Raw genomic sequence first — 10,265 nt, forward strand, 5'->3', positions numbered from 1 at the left:
GTTCTTTCAAAAGTTCCAAGAAGAATGTGCCCTTGAAGAGGCAAGCTCCGACTCCCGCTATGGCAGCCATACCAGTTAAGGCTGACAAGACTGTTGATATCTGTCATCACTGCAAGAAGCCTGGAAATTAGAGGCGTAACTGCAGAGAATATCTTGCCCAAAAAGGTTCTGGAAATGGTATGTTCTACATTGAAGTAAACATTTCAATTAACTCTACTTCTTGTGTATTAGATACCCGCTGTGGCTCACAGTTCTGTAATGATTTGCAAGTGATGGGAAGAAGTAGAAGATTTAGGAAAGGTGAGACCTTTTTGAGGATGAGCAATGGAGCAAGAGTTGCTGCCAAGGCTATTGGAAATGTTTACGTACTTTTGAACAATGATTTAAGTTAATTTTAAGAGATGTTTTGTTTGTACCTGATTTGGTGAAAAACATTGTTTCCATTTCTATGCTTGATAAAGATGGATATTCTTGTTTATTTGGCAAAAGTGTTTGCAACATTTACAAGAATGAATGATTGATTGGTATGGAAGAACTTGAAAATGATCTCTATAACTTAAAATTGAAAGATATTCCATTAAACAATGTCCAAGCAATAACAACAACAAACAAGCGAAAACAAGATACTCTAAATTCGGCACAATTATGACATGTTCGATTAGGAAACATTTCCCTTAGAAGGATGAACAAGCTAGTGAGAGTAGGCATGTTTGATATGTCTGATATTAATTATCTCACGACTTAAGATTCCTGTCTAAGAGGAAAGATGAACAAAATTCCTTTTAAGGGCCATATGGAGCGAGCCAAAGAAATATTGGATTTGATCCATACCGATGTGTGCGGTCCACTTAGCATCACCACTAAACATAGACATGCCTACTTCATCACCTTTACCGATGATTTTTCGAGGTATGGGTATGTGTATTTGATGAAATACAAATCTGAAGCCTTTGAAAGGTTCAAAGAATTCAGATATGAAGTAGAGAAACAATTGGGACGAAGCATCAAGTCACTTAGATCGGATCGAGGTGGTGAGTACTTGAGTGCTGAGTTCCAAGAGTATCTTAGGGAGAATGATATTCTCCCGCAGTGGACTCCGTCTGCTACACTGCAATTGAATGGTGTTTTAGAGCATCGTAACCAGACTTTGATCGACAAACCAGCATATAGTGCAAAGCGCCTTTTCGGAAAAGTCCAGTTCAAGACAAAGGAAGGGAAAAGCCCAATTCCTTGGCTCATGGGTCGAGTATAATAAGAATCAATTGAAATTGGAAGCTATATGGGTGAAATCAGACGAGTGTGAAGAAGTAATAGCAATGGGACTTAGATGCTGATGGGAACGCTGCTCATAGGGTTTGGGAGAAAGTTAAAGCTTGCAGAGTGGGCTTGATTAATTGGAGTAAGTCTGCTTTTGGGGTTCGGTCTATGATGGGGTTCACGGAGTTGCCGCCATCCTTTTGGGGATATGCGCTTGAAACAGCGGTACTGTAGTTGAACAATATTCATTCAAAAGCAGTTGATAAGATATCATATGAGATATGGATGGATAAGCCTCCCAAATATTCTTATCTTAGAATATGGGGATGCCCTGCTTATGTGAAGTAGGCAGTCGGAGATAAATTGGATAGTCGATCCATTTATGTTACATCGTGGGATATCCAAGAAATTCATTTGGATATTATTTCCATCATCCCCAAGAAACAAAGGTGTTTGTTTCTAGGAATGCAACCTTTTAGAAAAAGAAATTTCTATTAGATAGAAAAGGAGAGATGATATAACTCGAAGAGGTTCAAGAGACATCCAAAATTGTATAATCCGCACCCGAAGAGCCAAGAGAGGAGATACAAGCTACTAGAAGATTCGACAGAGTCTCGAGACCACCAATGAGGTATGGTCTGCTTCTTGAAGAGGCCCATGATGAACCTAACCATGGATGTGATCCAATATCCTTCAAGGAAGCGTTATCTGATGTCGATTCATCCAAGTGGCTTGAAGCAATGGAATCTGAGATGAATTCCATGCATTCGAACCAAGTGTGGAACCTTGTAGATACACCTGAGGAAATTGTTCTCATAGGGTGTAAATGGATTTACAAGAGGAAACTTGGGATGGATGGGAAGGTATTTGATAGGATCGATTAACGTATCAAGAGTGTTTAGAAGGGGGGTTGAATTAACACTCACAATTAAAACTGATCTTTTCGAATTTTGAGTTCAGTTTGGTGACAAACTGATTCTCGGAATCTTATTGGTCAATGACAATCAGTTAAACTAAAGTAGTTGCGGAAAATAACTGACTGAAAGATAGAATACAAAACTGAAATAAAATAGGCAAGGGTTGTTTCTGGATGTTCGGAGAATTTAATTACTCCTACGTCACCCCTTCTATCTCAAGGATAGGATATCCACTAAAAGACTTTGATCAAATACAAGAATTGTACTGACTCACTTCAGTTTGGACTTAACACTGCCAAAAACTGAAACTCTTAGTATTACAGAATGTTCTCAGTGCGTAACTGATCTTAGCACTATCGAATTTCAACGATTATTACAACTTGCTAATGAGCTCAAATTGTAGCCTTAACTGCTACGAATATATCAAGTAAGATTGAGTTGAGATTTTGACAGAGTGACAACAAGCTTTTTGAATAGTGTTGACTTTCTCTTTTCTTCAGCTGTTCTTCTGTCATATTTATAAGCTTCTTTTCTCTAACGGTAACTTGAGATGAATTTGAATCTTTGTATCCGTTGATTTCTACTTGATTATTCCTTGGACATTGTTTGCTTCATTTATTGTGATGCGGCGTCTTAATTGCTTTCGCCGAAATGCGTTTTTCTAAGCTGTATTGATTGAAGTGCGGCGTTGCAATCTTCTATGTCTCTTGACGATTGATTGTTCTTTCCCGAGATATGTTCAGTTGAATGGTGCTTAGCATACGGCTGAATATATCAACTGATCAGTTTCCAACTGATCAGTCAGTTGATTTCAGTTATTAAGTCCAGTTGCTGAGTTCAGTTTACTCGATCAGTTGGTTCGTATTTTCAGTTGATTCATATTTTGTCAAACGCCGGAATTTAGTTTCCAACAATTTCTCCCTTTATGGTGTTTGACAAAACTAAGTAAATAATAACTGAACATCTGAGCTCATTGTAGATAAAATAAGAGATTGAATTTCTTGAACTGAAAGAGATCTTGATTTAATAACAGCTGAATCTAATAATCTGATTAACTGCTTCTGCTGTTTTCTGCTATTTTTCAAGATGCTCTTTGATCTTTGATTTCTTCCCCTTTTTTGTCAAACAAATCCATCTCTTCTCAGATAATTTTCGAACGTCAGTGGAAAGAATTTTTACATCTGCGGAGATACTTGAGACAGCAGTTTGTAAACAAGTCTGCAGCAATTCCATTTTATTAGAAACAGAAGTTTCCAATCGCTTAACTCGTTGACTGATTATATCCTGAGTTGTATAGAGACTTTGAGCTAGACCTCTGTTATTTTTCATCTCAAGTACAGTTCGGGTAAGAGACTCCATGTTTGCTTGAATGGCTTTCAGTTTTGCGGAGTCATATTCAATTGAAGAATCCAATTTGACAGACCAGCTGAAGACCAGTTGAACCAGACCAGCTGAACTGAACCAGACCAGCTGAAGACCAGTTGAACCAGTCCAACTGAACCAGTTGAACTGATTGACCATTTGAGTTGACCAGTTGAGTTGACCAGTTGACCAAAGTTGACCAGTCGAGAAAATGTCCAGCAAGACGAATTTGACCGTTGCAATTCCAGAAACAGTACAGAAACTTTCCAACGGTCATATTCTTGTGTCTAACATATATATCAGTGTTGGAGCCTATAAATACAACATATTGAAGATCAAATAACAGCTTTTGAAGTGGATTCAAAGCATGGGCAGTTAGCATGAAGATATCAGCTAGTTGAGAGCACAAGCCCTTATGTGAGGATACATTTGAGATATACACTGTAAATGATAAATTCCTCACACACTATCCTCACACATATACAGAGAGTTTGAGCTGAAAAGATTAGTTGAGTGAGTCTTGCACAAAGACAATAAACTTGTGTATGTAGTCTTTGCATATGAGACATTAAACAATATGCTGATTGTGAGGTGCTGCCTACAATCTTGAGTGGTAGGAGTTCTAGTTGGGTGCTGCCCTTCCAGAATGGGTTTGTACAAGTAGTTGTATAAATCAAAGTCTTCTAGTGGATCCTTCCCAAGAGGAAGAAGGGGTGACGTAGGAGTGTTTGAAATCTCCGAACATCCATAAACAAGTTCGTGTCTATTTGTTTATTGCATTTGCTTATCATTTTCACTATTTTTAAAGATGCATTGTTGAAGCATTTTATGTGTTCTTCAAATATCAAAATATTGTATACCAAGTGTTTGATAAAATGCTTCAACTGAATATTTTTACTCATTCAACTTGCATATATTTTAAATGGTTTACAAAATATTTAATCGGTTTCTACGAAGGATTATTTCGAGTATCTTCCGCTTGGTTTTTAACCAAACTCGATTTAATTCATCGGTGTTCAATATTTCAAGAACCGAGCTATTGTAAATCAACGATGCTCCCCCCCCAATCGATCCCAACAATTGAAATCTTTTCATTACCCTCTGATGGATTAGTACACCTTGCTGATGTTAAAGCATCAGATATTGAAGAAATGCAAACTACACTCTCTGTTGATGGACGAAAAATCAAAGTTTCCGATCCTAAGAAGGAACTGAAGCATGAGGTTCAGTTGCTGGCTGATATCGTAGCCAAAGGGCTATTGGCCAAGGCAAGATCGTATGCTGCCCTGACTTTGGAGAAGTTTCAAGCTATTACGATCATTATGGCTGGAAGAAAATTCAACTGGAAGCAACTTATTTTTCGTATCTTGAAGAACATGTTTTCCTCCACCAAGCAATCCAAAGGATTTGCAGTGCCGCTAAGCTATTGATGAAAGTCAAAGGGTTGGTGGCTGATGATTCGGAGCGATTATCTAAATTCAAAATTTTCAATGGGAAGAATATTCTGCCACCCAAGACTAAACTAGATATCTCTCCTGATCAGTTCGTGAAGATCAAGAAGGAGATTGGGACACAACAGGCTGCTCCCAAATCAGTTAAACAGGAGAAGACATTGGCTCAACTGAAGACAGTTAAAAGAAAACTGATTATTAGTGAATCCGATTCTGAGAAGACGCCCTCTCCAAAAATTGCCAAGAAACCAAGAACACAAAGGACAAAATTACCAACCACAGTAGAATCAATTCCTACTGAAAGACTGATATCTTCAGATGCCCAACAGCCTATCAAAGCAGTTCCTCTGAAGATTATTCCACCAGAAATCTCAGCTGGTGCAACAAAGGAAACAGTTAGAATCAAAGCTCCTCTAATCCACATCAATCGTCCTACCGTTCTAGCACCTGCCAGACCCAAAAGTATAAAGATTATAGAACTGGTGGATACTACTCGTACTGGATTGGAAATTCCACACATCCTCAGTACTGAAAAAGGCAAAGGCAAATTGATTGAAGAGCCCAGGCCATCCAATTCAATTCAAACTCATATTGACCTTGTTTGGGAATAGGTTAATAATTTTGCAGCATCAAAACTTAAAATCTATGATGACTGGACCGTCTAAAGAACTCAAATTTTTGCTAAGCAGCTTGAAAAAGAAATCTCAGCTGAACAAATTCATAAACTGGAAGCAATTGTCCTCAAGATGGTCAAAGCTGCTACAATTGTTCAGGCTTTGGAGAAAAAAACATATTGTTTTGATCAAATTCGAGCTAAGAAGAAGAAGAAGAAGAAGAAGACCCCTCCTCTCAGCAGAAAGAGCCATCCTCAGAACAAACTATTGTTACAACTGAAGAACCAGTTCAGGATGTGCCACAATCATCTGCTGTGGAACATCAGCTGTACTCTGAAGCCGAGTTGAATTTTGCCAACATTGATGAAATAATTCAAGCAGTAGTGACAGAATCTATGAATAATGAAACCATTTCTGAAGAAGTTGATCACTCAACTGATCAAATCACTCAAGAGGTTTCTATCTCAACAGAAGCACCAGTTCAGCCTGCTGTTTCTGAACTAAAGGAGCAAACAGTGGTGCCTACTCAATCACCAAATCCACAGATTGCTGAAAATATGGAGGCAGTTCATGACCCTTTCACTGAAAATCTTATTCAGCAGGAAAGCCCATTTGTTGATCAACATCAATCTTCATCTCCTCCAATCCAAGTAGCAGTAACTGAAACAGATATTCCAGCACAGACTGTCTCTAAAACGATATTATCTGATAGAACCATGGTGGTCTTTGATCAAGTCTCACATGAACCAAGAACATCTAATCAGTCACCTCCTCTTCAATCCACAGAAATGGATCTTGTTCTTGAAGAAATCCAGAATATGCAGCACAATGATATTAGTCTTTCAGTAGGAATTGATTCTACTGTGGTTGGTAATTTTGTCCTTTGTGTTCTTGGTTTCTTAGCAATTTTCGGAAAGGGCGTCTTCTCAGAATCGCTTTCACTAATAATCAGTTTTCTTTTAACTGTCTTCAGTTGAGCCAATGTCTTCTCCTGTTTAACTGATTTGGGAGCAGCCTGTTGTGTCTCAATCTCCTTCTTGATCTTCACGAACTGATCAGGAGAGATATCTAGTTTAGTCTTGGGTGGCAGAATATTCTTCCCATTGAAAATTTTGAATTTAGATAATCGCTCCGAATCATCAGCCACCAACCCTTTGACTTTCATCAAATAGCTTAGCGGCACTGCAAATCCTTTGGATTGCTTGGTGAATGAAAACATGTTCTTCAAGATACTAAAAATAAGTTGCTTCAAGTTGAATTTTCTTCCAGCCATAATGATCGTAATAGCTTGAAACTTCTCCAAAGTCAGGGCAGCATACGATCCTGCCTTGGCCAATAGCCCTTTGGCTACGATATCAGCTAGCAACTGAACCTCATGCTTCAGTTCCTTCTTAGGATCGGAAACTTTGATTTTCCGTCCATCAGCAGAGAGTGCAGTTTGCATTTCTTCAATATCTGATGCTTTAACATCAGCAAGGTGTACTAATCCATCAGAGGGTAATGAAAAGATTTCTCCGAAAGAATCTTCAGAAATGATTTGTAGATCATCGTCTTATCGAGTATCTTCCGCTTGGTTTTTAACCAAACTCGATTTGATTCAGACTTTGACTTCTAAAGATGATTTGTAGATCATCGTCTTATCTTTCCAACGCATACTAAATCGCTTCATTTCTATAACCGAGCTAAGAGATATGACCAAAATACCGCAGCTGCTCAAACTCAACTGATTGCTGTTTTCGTGTGATCAGTTCGGTAATTGAGCGATCAGTTAGACCATGATAACATCCGATTTTGTCCAAATGACGTAAAATACGACTTGTTCCAAATTGATTTTTCTGATCAGTCCAGTTGGCGGATTGTCGTTTGGATCATCCAGCTGAGAGATATCATCAAAATACAGAAGCTTGCCAGAAATTTAGTTTGTGCAGAATTAGTTTTCAGCTTGCTTCTTGTGTTTAGCAACTTCACACTTGAGTAAATATGTTAGAAACACAATAACAAGTTTTGTTAACATCAAATCAAGATTGCGAACATGAAATGTTCCAACAATCTCCCCCTTTTTGATGATCACAAAACTTGGATAAACAATCAATTCAACAAATATATTTCTTCCCCTTTTTGTGTGAATCAAAAAGTCACATTTTCAAAATTTTCTCCCCCTCAATATTTAAAAATAATCAACTCATTAAAATTATAATGAGTTCTCCCCCTATATTTTTGAAAGTTTGAAAATTATACAAGAAAAGGGATAACTAACCAATTTTCTCCATGACTCATTTTCTGCTGCAGCACATATGCTCTGCCTTCAATGAATAAACTGTATTTTCTCGGGCAAAATTAGGCTGCAATTTTATACCGCTGTAAAGCTCTACGAGTCTAGTTTGCAACGCAAAAAGCGGTTTCGTCATTTGGACACTCGAGCAAGGAGATATGTCATTTTTCCCATGGTCGCTACAAGCTGCGCGAAAATTCAGTTTTGCATATATATGTGTAAAAAATCTGAAATTTTCGAATTTTAAACATCAAAATCAGTTTCAATGTTCTTTCAAGAACACAACCCGCTCTGATACCAATTGTTGGGATCGATTAGGGGGTAATCGTTGAGCTATAATAGCTCGGTTCTTGAAATATTGAATACCGATGAATTAAATCGAGTTTGGTGTTCAAACCAAGCGGAAAATACTCGAAATAATCCTTCGTAGAAACCGAATAAATATTTTGTAAACCATTTAAAATATATGCACGTTGAATGAGTAAAAATATTTTGGTTAAAGCATTTTATCAAATACTTGATATGCAACATTTTGGTATTTGAAGAACACATAAAATGCTTCAACAATGCATATTTAAAAACAGTGAAAATGATAAGCAAATGCAATAAACAAATAGACACGAATTTGTTTATGGATGTTCGGAGATTTCAAACACTCCTACGTAACCCCTTCTTCCCCTTGGGAAGGATCCACTAGAAGACTTTGATTTATACAACTACTTGTACAAACCCATTCCGGAAGGGCAGCACCCAACTAGAACTCCTAGCACTCAAGATTGTAGGCAGCACCTCACAATCAGCATATTGTTTAATGTCTCATATGCAAAGACTACGTACACAAGTTTATTGTCTTTGTGCAAGACTCACTCAACTAATCTTTTCAGCTCAAACTCTCTGTATATGTGTGAGGATTGTGTGTGAGGAATTTATCATTTACAGTGTATATCTCAAATGTATCCTCACATAAGGGCTTGTGCTCTCAACTAGCTGATATCTTCATGCTAACTGCTCATGCTTTGAATCCACTTCAAAAGCTGTTGTTTGATCTTCAATATGTTGTATTTATAGGCTCCAATACTGATATATATGTTAGACACAAGAATATGACTGTTGGAAAGTTTCTGTACTGTTTCTGGAATTGCAACAGTCAAATTCGTCTTGCTGGACATTTTCTCGACTGGTCAACTCTGGTCAATTGGTCAACTCAACTGGTCAATCAGTTCAACTGGTTCAGTTGGACTGGTTCAACTGGTCTTCAGTTGGTCTGGTTCAATTTCAGCTGATTCAGTTCAGCTGGTCTGATTCAACTGGTCTTCAGCTGGTCTGGTTCAGTTTCAGTTGGTCAGCAGCTGGTTCAGTTCAGTTGGTTGGTCAGCTGGTCAGCAGTTGGTTCAGTTTCAGCTGGTGTGCTGAAATCAGCCTAGCTCATTTCAGTTTGTGCAGAACCAGTAAATTTATCGTCATTTATCAGTATCTTAAGCTTTGATTCAGACTTTGATATCTGAAGATGATTTGTAGATCATCGTCTTATCTTTCCAACGCATACTGAATCGCTTCATTTCAATAACCGAGCTGAGAGATATGACCAAAATACCGCAGCTGCTCAAACTCAAATGATTGCTGTTTTCGTGTGATCAGTTCGGTAATTGAGCGATCAGTTAGACCATGATAACATCCGATTTTGCCCAAATGACGTGACATACGACTTGTTCCAAATTGAGTTCTGATCATTCCAATTGGCGGATTGTCGTTTGGATCATCCAGCTGAGAGATATCATATAAATACAGAAGCTTGCCAGAAATTCACTTTGTGCAGAATTAGTTTTCAGCTTGCTTCTTGTCTTTGCAACTTCACACTTGAGTAAATATGTTAGAAACACAATAACAAGTTTTGTTAACATCAAAATCAAGATTGCGAACATGAAATGTTCCAACAGTATTGACCTTCAAAGCACGATTGGAAGCAAAAGGCTATACTCAAAGACAAGGAGTTGACTTTGAGAAAAATTTTTCTCCAGTTGCAATGTTCAAGTCTATAAGGATATTGCTAGACATAGCTGCATGGTATGACTATGGGATATGACAGATAGATGTAAAGACAGCTTTTCTTAATGGGGATATTATGGAAGAGATTTACATGTCTCAACCTGAAGGGTTTACATCAATCGGAAGTGAGCATATGTTATGCAAACTTCAAAGATCTTTTTATAGTCTAAAGCAGGAATCTAGGAGTTGAACCTCAGATTCGATGGTACAACCAAATATTTTGGTTTTACTAAGAATCCTGAGGAACCCTGTGTGTATAAGATGGTTAGTGGAAGTGCTGTGACATTCCTGGTACTTTATGTTGATAACATTCTACTCATTGGGAATGATGTATGGATGTTGCAAT

The sequence above is a fragment of the Primulina tabacum genome, chromosome 5 (genome assembly GCF_025594145.1).
Source record: "Primulina tabacum isolate GXHZ01 chromosome 5, ASM2559414v2, whole genome shotgun sequence".
Taxonomy (NCBI): domain Eukaryota; kingdom Viridiplantae; phylum Streptophyta; class Magnoliopsida; order Lamiales; family Gesneriaceae; genus Primulina; species Primulina tabacum.